The following is a 14,900-nucleotide window of genomic DNA, read 5'->3' on the forward strand; positions in this document are numbered from 1 at the left end:
CAGAATAAAGAGTGAGGATTCTGGAAGGGAACATGGGAGTAGGGAGGGTAGATGCTCAGCAGAAGAGATGACATTTGAGCTGGGTCTTAAAGGATGAAGAAGATTAGGCCAGGCAGGGGAGAGCATTCCAAGCCAGAGGAAAAAAACCAAAACCAAAACCAAAACCAAAAACAAATCAGCCCATCCATACCAAGGGTTTAAAATCAGACTTTTAAAGGTGTTTTCCTTCAAAAAGATTCAAGTTTGAGAAGTCTAACATGACGTAAAAATCACAAACTAGATGGTTTCTTTCTCACTGGCCTGCCCTTCTCACAAGCACCCTAAATGGTTAGAAGTACATGTAACAGGAAGGAGAGGACTTAAAGTACCTTGGTAGAAACAGAGAGAGAATGATGCCATAACTGAAGTAACAGTCGGAATTAGCACCGTAGGTTTGTGAGTGAGAAGTGCTACCAATGACATCAGGAAAAGCATACTGCAATAATCATGCCTTTTCGGTCTGTTTAAAATACAAGTTAAATCGATCTCATTAAGAGGGTCTGCTAAGAAAAAAGTCTGCCAAGAGCTATCAACTACAGAGTGTTTAAGAATTTTGCTCTGTGCTGGGTCCTATTAGTCAGAAGGGAGGAGAGCAAGGAGAAACCCATCATTTTCTCCCAGTCACTTAATCACATTGGTCTCTTGAATAGAGATGAAGGCTGGGCTGCAGACTTCACATTTTGTACTGTGTCCCTCTTCTGCTACAGAGGGACAAGAAAGGGGGGAAGCAAGGTCTCCTGGGTAGACCCGGACGGAGGAGGCATGAGGCTCTAATGCCCAAGTGAAGACGCTGCTGAGAGGCTGAGACCACGAAGAGGACAAGACTTTGATGGGTTTCCACAGGGCCTAGAAGCTAACGAAACTGGAGTTAAAAACCTAAGGGAAATTTAAGTCAGCAGGAAGCTAAATATAATAGGTTATAGTTTTGCTTATTCATTTTATAAAAGTTAATTCATTCATATTGGTACTTTTTCAAAGAGGTGTGCGTGTATGTGTAAGTGTACGGGTGTGTGTGCCTGTGTGTGAGAGAGAGGTTACAAAGATAAACGAACCAAGTGTCTGGACTGTGTTCACTGTTTTCTCTGAGCCATCAACAAGTAGAGCCAAGATGCAGGAAGAGTGTATTTTTAGGAAGACGTGCCTTGGAGACTTAACCCTCTTATTATTCCCCATGTAAAAGAAGGCAGCTTTGGAGAGCTGAAACTGTGGCTCCCTAGACCCACGTGTCACCCCTCCTCCCCGGGCAGGTGTGCAGACTGTGGGGCCGCCTGGGTCTCGCTAGACTTGGGGCCTGGCTTCTGGCTCTGGGTCTGCTGCTGACTCACTGCATGAACTTGGGCTGGTCACGGTTTTCTCGGGTGGAAAGGAAAAGCCAGTGTTTGGATTACACACTTCGCATTGGCTCTCCTCTCCCAGTGTTCTCCGATTCGGCAGAATAATACAATGTTCTAGAGAAATGTTTTCAGCCTTCTGGGTTTTACATATGCACATTTGAGAGCCGCTGTAATAATAACAACGCTCCATCTAGTGTCAAAATAGGGAATGTTGGTTCGGGACTGCAGAGTGAGGAATGGCTCTGTGGTCCTTCATGGCTTCAGCGGTCAGAGTGGCAGTGAGCATAACTGCTGTGCGGGTGTGGGGGGTGGTCTCTGTCATGTCCCACCCGCCCAACTTGGGGACGTAGGACACTTTGAAAAAGACTGTGTTTTACAGCTTCCGTGTGTGATGCACAACACTGGCACGACAGGACTTTTATTAAGGTCACAAGGAATCATCTTTCCTACTCTTTTGACTGGTGGCTATTGCCATCAACATAAAGGAGCCCCTGGGCGATGGAGACGGGCAGGCAGTACCTTCCCGAGGGAAGATCAGAAGGGATCCTGGGCGAGCTGCAAGCAAGTCACCCAGTTCTGGCATCTCGCAGACTTAAACCTGGGAGTCCTGCAGGGCTTCAGTCCTCCACCCTTCCCTCTTCATTTCTTTCTTTCCAAATGCTCCCACAAGGAAAACATCTCCGACCAGCTCACAGCTCACCACACACACTTCCAACTTCCCAGTTCTGTGCAGCTCTGTCCTCTCCTTGCTAAATGCCACCCCACAGGAAAGAAACCAAAGGAGGGAACGACATCAATACAGGGGCAACGCATGTATCATTTGGACAAACGGTCCTCCTCCTCATGTGTCTGACTCTCCTGTGGTTTTTCTTTGGTCTCCATTAAGTGGCAGGGCAGTTTAATTTAATTTTTATAATATTGCCATGTACAAACCGCTTCATTTTGGAACCTGCCTCCCTCTCAGGACGCAGGTCAGTTTGGCAGAACGGTGTTTATCGCACGCCAGACGCTGTCTTAATGATGTCTGGGCTGCGAGAACGTAATGAGCCCAAACTCAGAAATTCTCTGCCACGCTGCCCGGTCTGCTCTCAGCCCGTAATCTAGGTGACTCGAAGCACATTTTACTTCCTGCGACCAAGTTCCATGGGAGAGGTTTTCTCCCCGTTTATCATCCTTATGTCTCATGCTCGTGATGTGATGGCTGGACCCATGCCAGCAGCAGTGGCTGAGGTTCTGGAATGCTCACGTGCTGGCTGGGCTGCCGACTCCGACAACTCACCTTGTCTGATCTAACGGGTTGCCTCCACTAGTCTGCTTTCTGTCCTTACCTTCTAGTCAGTCACTTGGAATTCTACCATTTACTGGCCCAGTGTGACTTCTGCCCAGACCTCTGCCCTGGCTTGTCAGTTTAATGTGCCTCTACATTCCCCAATCAGCCTGATTCTAAATGGCCCAAATTGTCCTTAAGTCCGTTATCACCAGCCCCACATTCCTGCTCCAGGATCTTCACGCCCATCCTGAGGGCGGCACATCCTTTGAGTTCAGAGTGAGGGTCTCAGTTCAGTTCCACTGACCAAATCCGGGTCTGGCAGCTGTGGTACTCTTGAGTACAACTGTTACCTGGTAACCAGCAACTGAGGTAGTTCCCACAGAAGACTCGCAAATGAGATTTGCCTCAGGGGGCCACCAGAACATAGAGGTCTCTGATGATTACCAGACAAAGAAAACATTTAGAATATTTACTGAAGACCTAGAATGGTGCCTGGCATCCTATAGGGACTCAAAAGAATTTGGCAAACTATGTAAAGACATCTCTCAAATAACAAATTGCAAATGTTGACAGTTACGATTGGATATTGTAAGCTCCCTAAGGATAGAGAGTCTGTCTGGGTTTATGTCTGCATCCCCAGGGCCCAGCGCAGGGCCTGGCATCTAGCAGAATTGGCAAATATTTGCTGAGTTAGAATGACTTTGTTGAGAAGAGTATGTCAAGGCACTTTTGGACGATATCTAATTTCCCAAGAACTGGGATGAGGCAGGACTTTTGAAGATGGCCCAGACAAAACTATCAGATTGGTGGAGCCCTGAATCTACACGCTAGGGTGGTTCTTGAGGCACCAGAATCTCTGAGTCTATCCAGTGAGTAAGGACCACGACAGGATGGGTGTGGGAACTCTGCAGGACAGTCTATGACCTAACGTACATTTTCTCCTGCTGGGATCCTCGGCACCTTCAGGTTTGTCCTGGGATGCAAGAAATTCTACTGGACAGCTACTTATGAGTAAAAAACGGGAATCTGGGTTTGGCCAAGCATCTTCGATGTCTGAAACACATCTGAGTGTGAAACAGCCAAGCTCCAGGCCCTCTAATGGAGCCCAGCAGAGCTGCCAAAACAGCTGGGTGGCAATGAGCTAAGAATGCCATGCTTTCAGTGAATGGCGTGAGGCTAGTCGTTTAGAGCATTTATTGATTGATTTGTATGGTTTAAGCTCTCTATGAATGTATGGAACACTATACTTAGGTCAATCAAGGGTACCTGAATTTCAAAATGTATTAAAATGTGTTAGTGTTCATTTCGCATAAAATATAAAGCATCCATCTTTAAAGTGCTCACAGCAATCAGTGCTTTTAATTGAGCAGAAAAGCATATGCAGATATAGAAATGTTTAGTCTTAGCTGGGGTTTCTGACTGTCGTCTTCAGACATACGTTTCCACAACAGGTGTTTCAATTACGACAGTAATATTCATTGAAAGGCGAACCATAAATGTATAGGCACTTGAAACATTATTGAACAAAAGGAATTTAAAATGCCGGTGGACTGCATTTTAGCCCTGTTTTGATTTTACCAGCATTTGTCAATTAATCAACGTGAACCTTGTAAAACATGTTCTCTTACTAGTGGAAACAAGCAAGGGCTTGCAGACTTTGAAGGAAAGGTCATTTAATAATTTGCTAATTGTGCAAAGATAGATTAAAATTTTTTTTTTAAAAAAGGGAAGCTCTCCTTACCCCTCTGCATAAACAGAACTTTATTTAAGCTTAAACTTGCTAACTGAAATATGGTCAATGGTTGGGCTGTGGGGTTTTCTGTGGGTTTTTTTTTGTATTAAATAGCGGAGAAACATTAAGATGGGAAGAAATTAACCTAGCTGCACGTTTTCAAAATTTATTTTAAGAAGCTTTCTGTTACCTCTGACATTTCAGAGCTGCCAACCTTGAGGCTATGGTTATAATCAAATCAACTATAACTTCTTGGCAGACAAGTGAAGAGAAAAAAGACAAAGCAACAGAAATGGGAAATGGAGCAGCACAAAAGAGCCATGCAGGGGCAATGTTCTGTTTTCTTCTGTTTTCTTCTTTTTTCTTTGCTTCAATTCATCCTTCATTCTGCTAGATGGACGTCAGCTCCCTACTCCCTACTTCTGACCGCCTGGTTCATTTTAAGCGAGAAAGAAGCTGAGTCCAACTCTCTCTTGGGGGAAGCCAGGTCTCAGCACACCCGTCACCTCTCCTGGCCACCAAGGAAGTGCCTTAACTACTGGGCACAGCACTACCACCACCCAGCGCTCTGCAGTCATCTGAAGGACTCGAGGAAGTTTAAAATGGGTAACATACCTCGGAGAGCAATTTCTACCCTGGGGTCCGCAGGGCTGAACCGAGAAATCCGCACCATCTTAGAAGTATAAGTGGAACTTGAGATAGCGTGCCTCGAGGTGTTTGTAGGAGTCAGAAGTTTGCACGGAGTTTACAGAGACAACGTTCCTTGAAGGGAGATAGGTTTTGGCAGGCGGTCTGGGCAAACTGCTTTGCTGCAGGGCTCCTTTTATAAGAGTTACGAGGCCTGGGTTGCTCTCTGCCTGCTCAAACTGGCTTATCAATCCATTCCATTCCATTCTGTTACTCGTTCTAAATAAGTCATTATTTCAGGCACATTTCCCTAAGCAGATGCAAACACTCTTTTCCTGTGTGAGACTCCCCTGGGCAAATTAGGTTTCTTGGAAAAGGGTCAAGGAGAAATCAAACAAAATACCTACTGAGAAACAAGCAGGTGGGACATTCAGGGGACGCCACAAGTCAAATTTTAGACACTGCTCGGGCTGTAATGTTGAATCTGATAGGGCCAGGAATGGAAAACAAAATCCTGATATCTGTAGCCAAAGTTTCTTTTTATCATCATGACAAATAAGTTTTTTCCCCTCCCAGCATTATCAAAGTATAATTGAGAAATAAAATTGTATGACATGCATTTAACACGATGATTTGATATACATATGAAATAAAAATTCATATTTGAAGGCAAAATCAGAAAAATTTAAACAGAAATTATTTTCTCTGCCCGTTTGGGCCTCCTCCCAACCCTCTGGTGTGCACAGTGCACCTGCTTTTTGCATTAACCAGACCTCCCCAATGGCAGAAAGGCCGGCTCAACCATAAAGATCAATTTCTCTTCTTCTGGCACCAGCCATGTAACTCCTTGGAAGGTAACATTCCTGTCTCAATCACGTAAGGGCTCAGGATGACCCGCCACTCGCCTTGTATGTACAGACATCTCTGCTGAACTTTATGTATTGATACAAAGCCAATATATCATTTCCCTTAAAGACAGCGACTGGTGCAGACCACATTGGTCAAAAGACTGAGGAGATACTGGGCACCCCCCAATGGAAGTCCTTAGCTTAAATACTTATGACCTTATTCATGTTACTAACTATATTACTTGTATTCTTGTATTACTTGTATTGTGTTACTTGTATTCTGCCTGTTTTCCAAGATTATTGTTTCTTGCATTACCAAATGTGTGACTGAGCCTCTGATAAGAAATAATGAGGACGAGGTGACTTGAAACAACTGACCAAATACAGAGCTCTGTAAGATCCATGACGGTAATAGTGCAACCCTAGATGTGGAAAGAAACAACAAGAGGGAACCATCTCCTGGACCGTAACAGAGTCTCAGTTCCCTTACCTATAAAACTGGGCTTTTGGCTACTGTTAACAGGGCCTAGTCCAGTAATAGCACACTGAGTGGTCCATCAACGAAATACTTGCCTTGCCTGGGAATGAGCATTCCTAGCATAGTGGGACAAATTGGTCATGGTATACCTCCAAAACCTTGGTAGAAATTAAGGCTGAAAAGGAGGGACTGTAAAATAAAGAATGTCCTTCACCATCCAGTTCTACAAGACTCAAGTCATTGATCACTGCAGTCGCTGACCTACAATGCGCCCTGAAAGGAATTCAGGGCAAAGATCAGGATGCAGTACTTGGTGCTCTAGGAAAACTGGCAGAAATGACCCTTAGATAGCTGATATTTTCAGGAGAAAATTTTATGAGCTCAGTTTCTTGCATCTTCCCATACTTCGAAAAGCACTAAAACCATTAACTGTATCTGTTCCTTACAAATAGCAGTAACCTTCTACCAAGATGTGTGCTTGATTGCATGAACCCCCTTCTGCAAAATCACATATACACTGACCGCCCCCCTTTACCTCTTCGGAACAGTTCTCAGAGCTCTCTGAAACACTGTCTCTCGGGTTATAATCCTCAGGTTGGTTTGAATAAAATTTACAATTTTTTCTTAGATCGACTATTGATTAATTTTTCATCAGTGCACAAATATTGTGAAATGATTACCACAATAAAGTTAATAACACATCCGTCACCTCACGTAGTTACCTCTGTGTGTGTGGGTTTATTTTTTTATGGAAGCAAAACTGATAGTCATAAAGTAATGGAAAATTTCCTTATCTAATATTTCTAATTAAAAGTTGCTAATCAAATCCTAATTCCTTAATGAAACTGTAGTACAAAATTTTTATAAGGGAAAAGTTACTATGAAACTATTATCTTCTGTTCTCGTTATCTAACACATGTGGAGTATTTCTGAAATAGATATTCCTTATTGCATTTTTTTTTCTTTGAGTCATAGGAAGAAAAGTCCCTTTTATGTTCTTTTAATATTTGCTTTTATTAACTTCAGCTTCAGTTAGCTCACTTCCATATACCAAGATTCTTTTCAAAACAGAAGAGAGAAGAGGTAAAGGCAAATGTGGGAAGGGAAGCTGCTTGGTGACATGACAGCCGCTCCCTGGTAGGAGTTATTTCTACCTAAAACATATACACAATATTAAGAAGCCACAGGGAAGAAATAAATGGATGTGGATGGCAGGTTTTCATTCATTTCCTTGACATCTCAGAATACTGTAAATAAGTTTGTGTGTTTCAATTCAAACAGTTCCACGATCTTGGAGGTCTTAGTCATTTGTTTTGTTTTTTTTACTCTTCACTATTTTTTTTTTGAATTTTATTTTTTTATACAGCAGGTTCTTATTCGTTATCTATTGTATACACATTAATGTATATAGGTCTTAATCATTTGTATTAGCAGTTTCTGGAGTGTACAAAGCTCGGGCTTAAGGACCATTATTGGCATTCAATGTAGTCAGACTGCGTTAAGCAGATGTACAACCTTGTTCATGGCTATCTTTGATCATCTTTATCTAAAAGTAAGTTCAGGCTGATGAAGTGGCTTAGCATCCTCCTGTGTTTTCAGCCTGCTAGTCATGCTCCATCAGAACATCTGGCTCTGCTGGGCACCCTCACGCTTCTCCAAATGAAACCAAAGTCGGCAAGGTGAATGGGAAGGACTGGCAAGTGGCATTCAACCCGGGAAAAAAGTTTAAAAGTGGCATATAACCCGGCAGCCCTGTTTTTAAATGTATCCAGGGTTGTGGTTTTATGCAGGTATGGTATGGGGAACAGGTTAGGAGATGCTTGTCATAGAAAAGATAGTTTGTTACATATCGTTTCCAAGAGGAAGAGGCATGAAGTGCCACATCAGGCCACGCAGGGCCACGTGCAGAGGTACCAGGGTTGCTCAGGAGGAGAGGCAATAAGGAAAAAATGTGGGCAAAAGCCTTTCCTGTGGTTTCTGCAGGCTAAGAAGGTTTAGGACTGGATAGCTTCAATAATTTCAGTGCGTTCTGGGGCACAGGGATGATTCCTGATTGTCCAGCACCTGGCCCTGGTGTGACTTAGGGCAGGGGGATAGTCACAGCAGTCACTGGACTGCAGGAGCCTGATAAAAAGGGGCAGGTGTGGGCATGGCCTCAGGATTGGTTCACTTGGCAATCTAAGGTGTGCTCCCAGGCAAGCTGTTCGCTGTCTCTAGGAATTAGCTAACCCTGGGAAGGGCGGTGCTTCCTTGGCATCTGCAAGACTCTAAGATGTCAAAATACATCTTACAAAATACAGAAGATAAAATAAGATTAATACAAGCCTGTCTGAAACATTTGTAAGAAGCATAAAAACAGAGCTTCTCAAACTTTAATGTGCAGAGGAATCACCTGGGCATTCTGTTAAACTACAGGTTCTGATTCATTAGGTCAGGTGGGCGTTGAGATTTTTCTTTTTTTTTCTTTTTTTTTTTTTTTGGCCACGCCCCACGGCATGGGTAACTTCCCCCACCAGGGATCAAACCCGCAGCCTCTGCAGTGGAAGCATGGAGTCTTAACCACTGGACCACCAGGGAAGTCCTGAGATTTTGCATTCCTAATAAAGTCCTTGGTGATGTTGGGGCCATGCTTTGAATAGTTAGGGCTAAGAATATCCCTTGGTCACCTTCTGCAGGGAAGAGGGAAGAACCTGACACCTGCCGAACCCTGCTTTGAACCAGATACTGCTTGGCCCTGAATACACAGACTTCATCTTGTTTTGCTTGGACAACATCCTTTGCTCTTAGGAAAAATTATCCCAGTGTTACAGGGAAGGGAACTGAGACTCAGGGTAGTTAAGTAACCCGCCCGGGTCACTTAGCTGAAAGTCAGAAGATACAAATGTTATCTGGCCCAAAACCCGAATATTTTCCCGCCACAACATCCGTACAGATCGTTCCCCTCCAGTAGAAAATAAAATGTCTCTGTTGGTAAAGGCTTCGTAAAATATAAAGTGTGGACTTGAATCATGGACCATTTACAACTTGAATTCTGAACAGAAGAGAAATTCTGAATGATGTTCATTATTTCAGGACCAGAAATAAATGGTGCTGACTAAATAACTTATATTTTATTACAGCTATTCGAGAAACACTTCACACGGGATTCCCTATTACACTAGTGTCTTTATCTTCAAAAGTGACGCATGTCCATGGTAAGATATAAGCAACAAAAGTCTGCCTTCCTCCCATGTGCTTCCATTTCTATTGCGCAGAGAGAACTACCGTTAGGTCTGTGTAGCCTTCTAGAAATTCTGGGCAAATAGTAACCTTCTATGCAAATAATAAACTTTTTCATACAAATTCATTCACCCAGCCATTCATTTTTCCAGGGGGAAAAGGAGTAAGTAAAACATGCAACATCCCTCATGCACCTCACATTCCAGCAGGGGAGCTAGATCATAAACAAAAGAGTGAAATAAACATTATGTCAAATAAGGATAAACGATAATGAAGAAAAAGCCGGTGGAGTGGGGGGGGAGGGGCGGGGAACATTTGCAATTATAAATGCAGTGGTTAAGGAAGGCCTCATGGAAAAGATGGTATTTGAGTAGAGACATGAAAGAGGTCATCCTAGTCCACATTTACATTTTCCTTTAGCAATATGTGTTAAAGCCCTTGCCGTATCACAACTTAAAGATCTACCTCATTCTTATTAATGGCCCCATAGTACTCCACTGTGTGCATATACCATAATACTGATGGGCATTCCGTTACTTAAGCAAAGGGAATGTTTTCGATTAAGCTTGTTATTGAACTTATTAGGTGATCGTCTGAGTGGTCATAAGGAGATTTGGGGAGCACGGTATAAAGCCTGATGAAGTAGAAAGAGCAATTAGACGTGAAGCTGTGGCTGGGAGCCCTAGTGTGCCACTCGACCAGGTGACCACGTTATAACCGGGTATCCACTGAATGCCTGCTTCATATTAGTGGTTTTCCTTCTGCCACATCTTAGGCAGGGCTACATCCACCAGGTACAGGGGGGTGTCTAGGAGCTTCTCTACCCTGAGGGAAGGCGACAACCTACTCGCAACATTTTCCTCAATGCCAGGCTACCCTGTAAGCCCTGCGGAGTCAAATACAAACCCTCCAGGTGACAAGTTTTCCACATTCCCCACAAAGGAAGCACAAGCACAAATTTTAGGGAGCAGTTAACCATCTGGGCTCTGAGTACAATCTTCCTCTTTTAGGAGAAAGCACGTAAGCTTCCTTAAAACAATAAGGAACAAAAACTCCTTACCTTCTAGCAATATTTATTTACATGGATACAGATGTTTAGCATTGGGCCATATGACTGGACATATTTCACACTTAATGAAAGATTCATTTATGCATTTAATTATTATCTGAGGCAGTACCTGGATTATGTCAACACTCTGCCGGGCTCTGTAGGAGGAATAAATATCTGTGCAGTATGGTTCCTGCCCTTGTCACCTGCTAGCTCTTAACAGAGACTGGACAAGGGAAAAAAATGACCGTGATTGAAAGCAGTGTGTGATCAGTTAGTGGTGATCAAGGACAATGTAACAGGAATTAAAGGAAAGGGGAGGATGCTATGATCCAGAGAGGGATCCTGGCTGAGATATAAACAGGTAGGGATGCAGGTGGAACCAGGGGGCTTTGGGAAGGGGTATGTGTGTGTGTGTGCGTGCGTGCATGTGTGTGTGTTTCGAGAACATGTATGAATGGAAGGTGCATATAACTGCACAGCCAGCAAAGGCCCAGGTGAGGGAAAATACAGGTATTATAAAGGGAACACGAAGCAGCCCACTAAGAGCTTAAACACAGAATACGGGGGGTGGTCGCAGATGACAGGAGATGCTGGTTGGAGTGAGACTGGCAGAGGGTTCTGAGGCTCCCACCTTGCAATCAGATATGAGATAAATAAATGAGTCTTGAAAGGCGTCAAGAAAAGCACCATCAACCTCTTCCTCTTTTTCTGTTTTTGCTTTTATGGGGCGGAGGGGTACTGCACACTTTGGTTTGATAACCTCTATTTCCAATTCCAGTAATTTAAGAAACCAACTTAATACTTATCAAAGTAATATACGCCTGTAGCTTAAAAAAGCAAGTACTCCGTAAGAGGCCTATAATCAAAACCAGCCATCCCCACCTGTCTCCACCACCCCCTCCTAGCTCCCCAGAAACCTCTTTTTTGTTTGTGGTTTGCTTTTACTGTGAAAGATAATGACTTGCCAGAGCGAGTAGCCTCCTATACGGGTAAGACTTTTGCCCCAAGCAGTTGCTCTCAAGTTTGGTTAATCTATGGGCTGGCCCAGGGCAGGAAGACTAACCAGTAAGTCTAACCCAGCTCTCCCCCGTCAAGGAGGTTGAATCCTGTCATGGCAAAGAAAGGACACCACCTTTAACTTTCAATTCTGATATTTGATTCCATATATTTAAGTGATATATGGACACTGATATTTCTTAAATGATCATTTTTAGAGATTATCTAATGTCTTACTACTCTGCAAAATGAGGAAAACTTGACACTGTTACACCATCACCACTTCCCAACAAGCGTTCTTCCCCCATATTTCCAGTTGATTAAACTGCAATTTGGGGTTAAATCGATATTCTGTGTTTACATTGTTGTGACCACATAATATTGTTTACTGCTGAGCCACGCAGTATAAGAACGCACTTCCTAGCTTGTTCAATATTTTTTTCCTGGTGCTACCTTTTTCTTCCTTCCTTCTTGTGTGTATCTATTACTCATCACTCTTGACCTTTTCAAAGGAACTATAAAAGCCCTACTAAAATCACTTTTGGCGTGAGCAACTCAACCAATGAATCTCTCAGATCTGTTTTTCCCTCCACAAGCCTACCATTGAGTCCGTCCGGTCTAGTGGTTTCCCAGGCCAGCTGCCCACCTGTTGTCCTGGGGCTTCTTTTTAACACCATCTTGCGAAATCCCTGTGCCTCTCGCCTGTGTTGGGTCCCCCGCTTCCTGGATCCCATGGTTTCCTCTTTCTTGGTTTACATCCTCATTTTTGTGGAGCTCATTCTCTAGTAGCTTCCTAAGAAAAGGTACATGGGAGGTAAGTTTGTTGAGACCTTCCTTGCGTGTCTGAAAAAGTCTTAATTCTACTCTCACGCGTGCTTGCTAATTAAGCTTGTCATTTAATTCTAAGTAAAAATTCGTCCCCCTCAGAATTTTGCAGGCTGAGTTTCACTGTCTTCTAGCATCCAGTGTTGCAGTTGAGAAGTCTGAGGCCACTGGTTCTCCTGCTCTTTTATCTGTGACCTGTTTTATTTCTCTGGAAGGTTTAGGAATCTCCTTTTTAGTCCCTGGTTTTCTGAAATCTCATAGTAAAAAAACCTTAATGAGGATATTTTCTTATCCATCGTTCTGGGCACTTTCTCTTCCCGTTAGAGTTGGAAATTCCTGTTGTTCTGGTTTGCAAGTTTTCTTGAATTATTCTCTGATATTTGGCTCCCCACCATTTTATCTATTTTCTCCTTTTGGAACCTCTGTAGCGAAATGCTGAACCTTGTGGACTGATCCAATACCTTTTTTACCTTCTTTTTCCCACCCCACTATTCAACTTTGCCTGTTAATCTGCTTTCTAGAAAGTTTGCTGGACTTTACCTTTTACACCTCTGAATTTTTTTTTTTTAACTCTGAGTTTAATTTCCAAGATCTCTTTCTTATTTTCTGAGTGTTTCTTTTTTTATAGAATTTACCTTTTATTTCATGGAGATAATATTGTCTCCCATCTTTCTGAAGATATTATAGATTTTTAAAAGCTCTTCTTTCGCTTCTTGAATTATCTATATTTTTCCAAGCCCCCCAACCCGTTTCTCTCTCTCTGTTTTGATCTCGATATTTTATTCTATAGTTTCTGCTGGGAGCCATACTCAAATATCTGGTGATCCTCTCACTATTCGTTTATATTTAAGACTTTCACATATATATGTAACACATCTATAAAGAAAATATACAATTTATTTATATTTAGGTACAGTGAGTCCCTACACAACTGATTAGAAACGCTGGCAGGGTGTGCGTATCACCTGGCAGGCGTCCCATGAGGTAACTGGGTAGGAATCTAGCCATTCCGATAGGGACTCCAAATGCCAGTCAGGTCATTTCTTTGGGTCATTCAGTTTCTCTAGATAAGAATCCTTTAAACTGCTGTCTAAAGAGCCTGTCCTGAAAGAATGTGGAAAAGAATAGATACACGTATATGTATAACCAAATCACTTTGCTGTACACCTGAAACTAACACAATCAGCTATGCTCCAACATAAAATAAAAATCAAATAAAAAATTAAAGAGCCTGTCCCTGGCTACAGGTGCTTTGGGAGCTACATTGTAGAACAGCCCAGGAGGGTCTCACCTGTTCACTCTACAGAGTTTCACTTAGTTCTCCCAGTTTCACCTCTCTATCCTGGGCCTCGTTTCCCTGAGTCCAGAGCATCTCTGATTCAATTTAGCCCAAGACTATGCCTCAAGCCTCCAGCGGGGATGGAGATTTGGTAGTGGCAGTGTGAGGGTGGGAGAGGAACAGGGCCGAGCTAGTCCCTGCACTCCATTCCACTAAGTACTACTAACTACCAACTACTCTGTAAATACTGTGAACTAGTCCCCCCTTTTCCAGGCTCACCCTCACACCCTTCTTAAGTCTCCCCAGGGTCCTGCAGAATCAATCTGTGGGCTTCTCTCAGTACCCCTCAGCCACTCCCCCTCCATCACTGGGCCATCTTCCCAAAGTCTGCTGACACCTCTTGTTTAGAGCCACCTCTCCCTCTGTTCTCTCTCACTCTCAATCTGTGTATAGCTGTCTTTAAATTCTTTGCTGAAATTTTAGGGAGATTTTTTGGAATTAGAAGGTATAAACGCATGTGTTCAATCTGACAGAACGACAAGTTACCAGTCTTATAAATTTTATTTTGTACTTACGTACTTATTATGTACTTCACCCTAGAAAGTTTATCCAGAGAACTTTAGGTGTTGCCCTAAATCAGCTACTAACTACGCAACAACTGTAATACTTTCAGGTAGGATATTACTGAAATCATTTTAATTCTCTGCGACTGTCTAGGGAGTACCAGGCAAAGTGAGTTAAATTCCTCCATAAATTTATAGACTCTCATTATTATCTTGGCTCTAGAAATTTGGACCAACAGTCAATTTGAGGCAGATGCCACATCAAATTTTAAATATGAAGGAAGGAAGGGAGGGAGGAAGGGAGAGAGAGGGAGGGAGGGAGGGAGAAAAAAAGAAACAGACATCAAGAAAATGATTTAAAAATAGAATAGTGAGAGGATTGGGCTGAATAAATAACTATTTTAAGAAAAGCTATGTAAGTTTATTAAATAAGAAAAGAGACTGCAGAAAATCATCTGCCTTTAAGATAACTAAACAGTGATCACTCACTTGGAAGGCAGTTGGGTAATTTCTGCCCTGAACATTAGCTGTGAAACTCCAGCCATTCATTCAACAACTTGCACCCAAAATTCATATAAAAAAATCACCATTATCCAGCAAGAAACTATCCACATAAGAAATTCTCACAATTACAAATAC

The 14,900-nt window shown here is 42.8% G+C and overlaps 1 protein-coding gene across 5 annotated transcripts in view; it reads right to left on the bottom strand.

Annotated features, from left to right (window-relative positions):
• Positions 1-14,900, bottom strand: part of ENOX1 (ecto-NOX disulfide-thiol exchanger 1) — a 590,187-nt gene that overhangs the window by 251,088 nt on the left and 324,199 nt on the right. The window contains exon 1 of one of the 5 annotated variants that reach the window (XM_024755642.1): positions 4,991-5,079. The exons of the other annotated variants lie outside the window; for them this stretch is intronic. The gene's annotated coding sequence lies outside the window, so the exon portion shown is untranslated. Of the gene's footprint in view, positions 1-4,990; positions 5,080-14,900 lie in introns of those variants that run through there. 5 annotated transcript variants of the gene reach the window in all.

This window comes from Neophocaena asiaeorientalis, unplaced genomic scaffold, assembly GCF_003031525.2.
Source record: "Neophocaena asiaeorientalis asiaeorientalis breed wild unplaced genomic scaffold, Neophocaena_asiaeorientalis_V1.1 scaffold59, whole genome shotgun sequence".
NCBI lineage: Eukaryota > Metazoa > Chordata > Mammalia > Artiodactyla > Phocoenidae > Neophocaena > Neophocaena asiaeorientalis.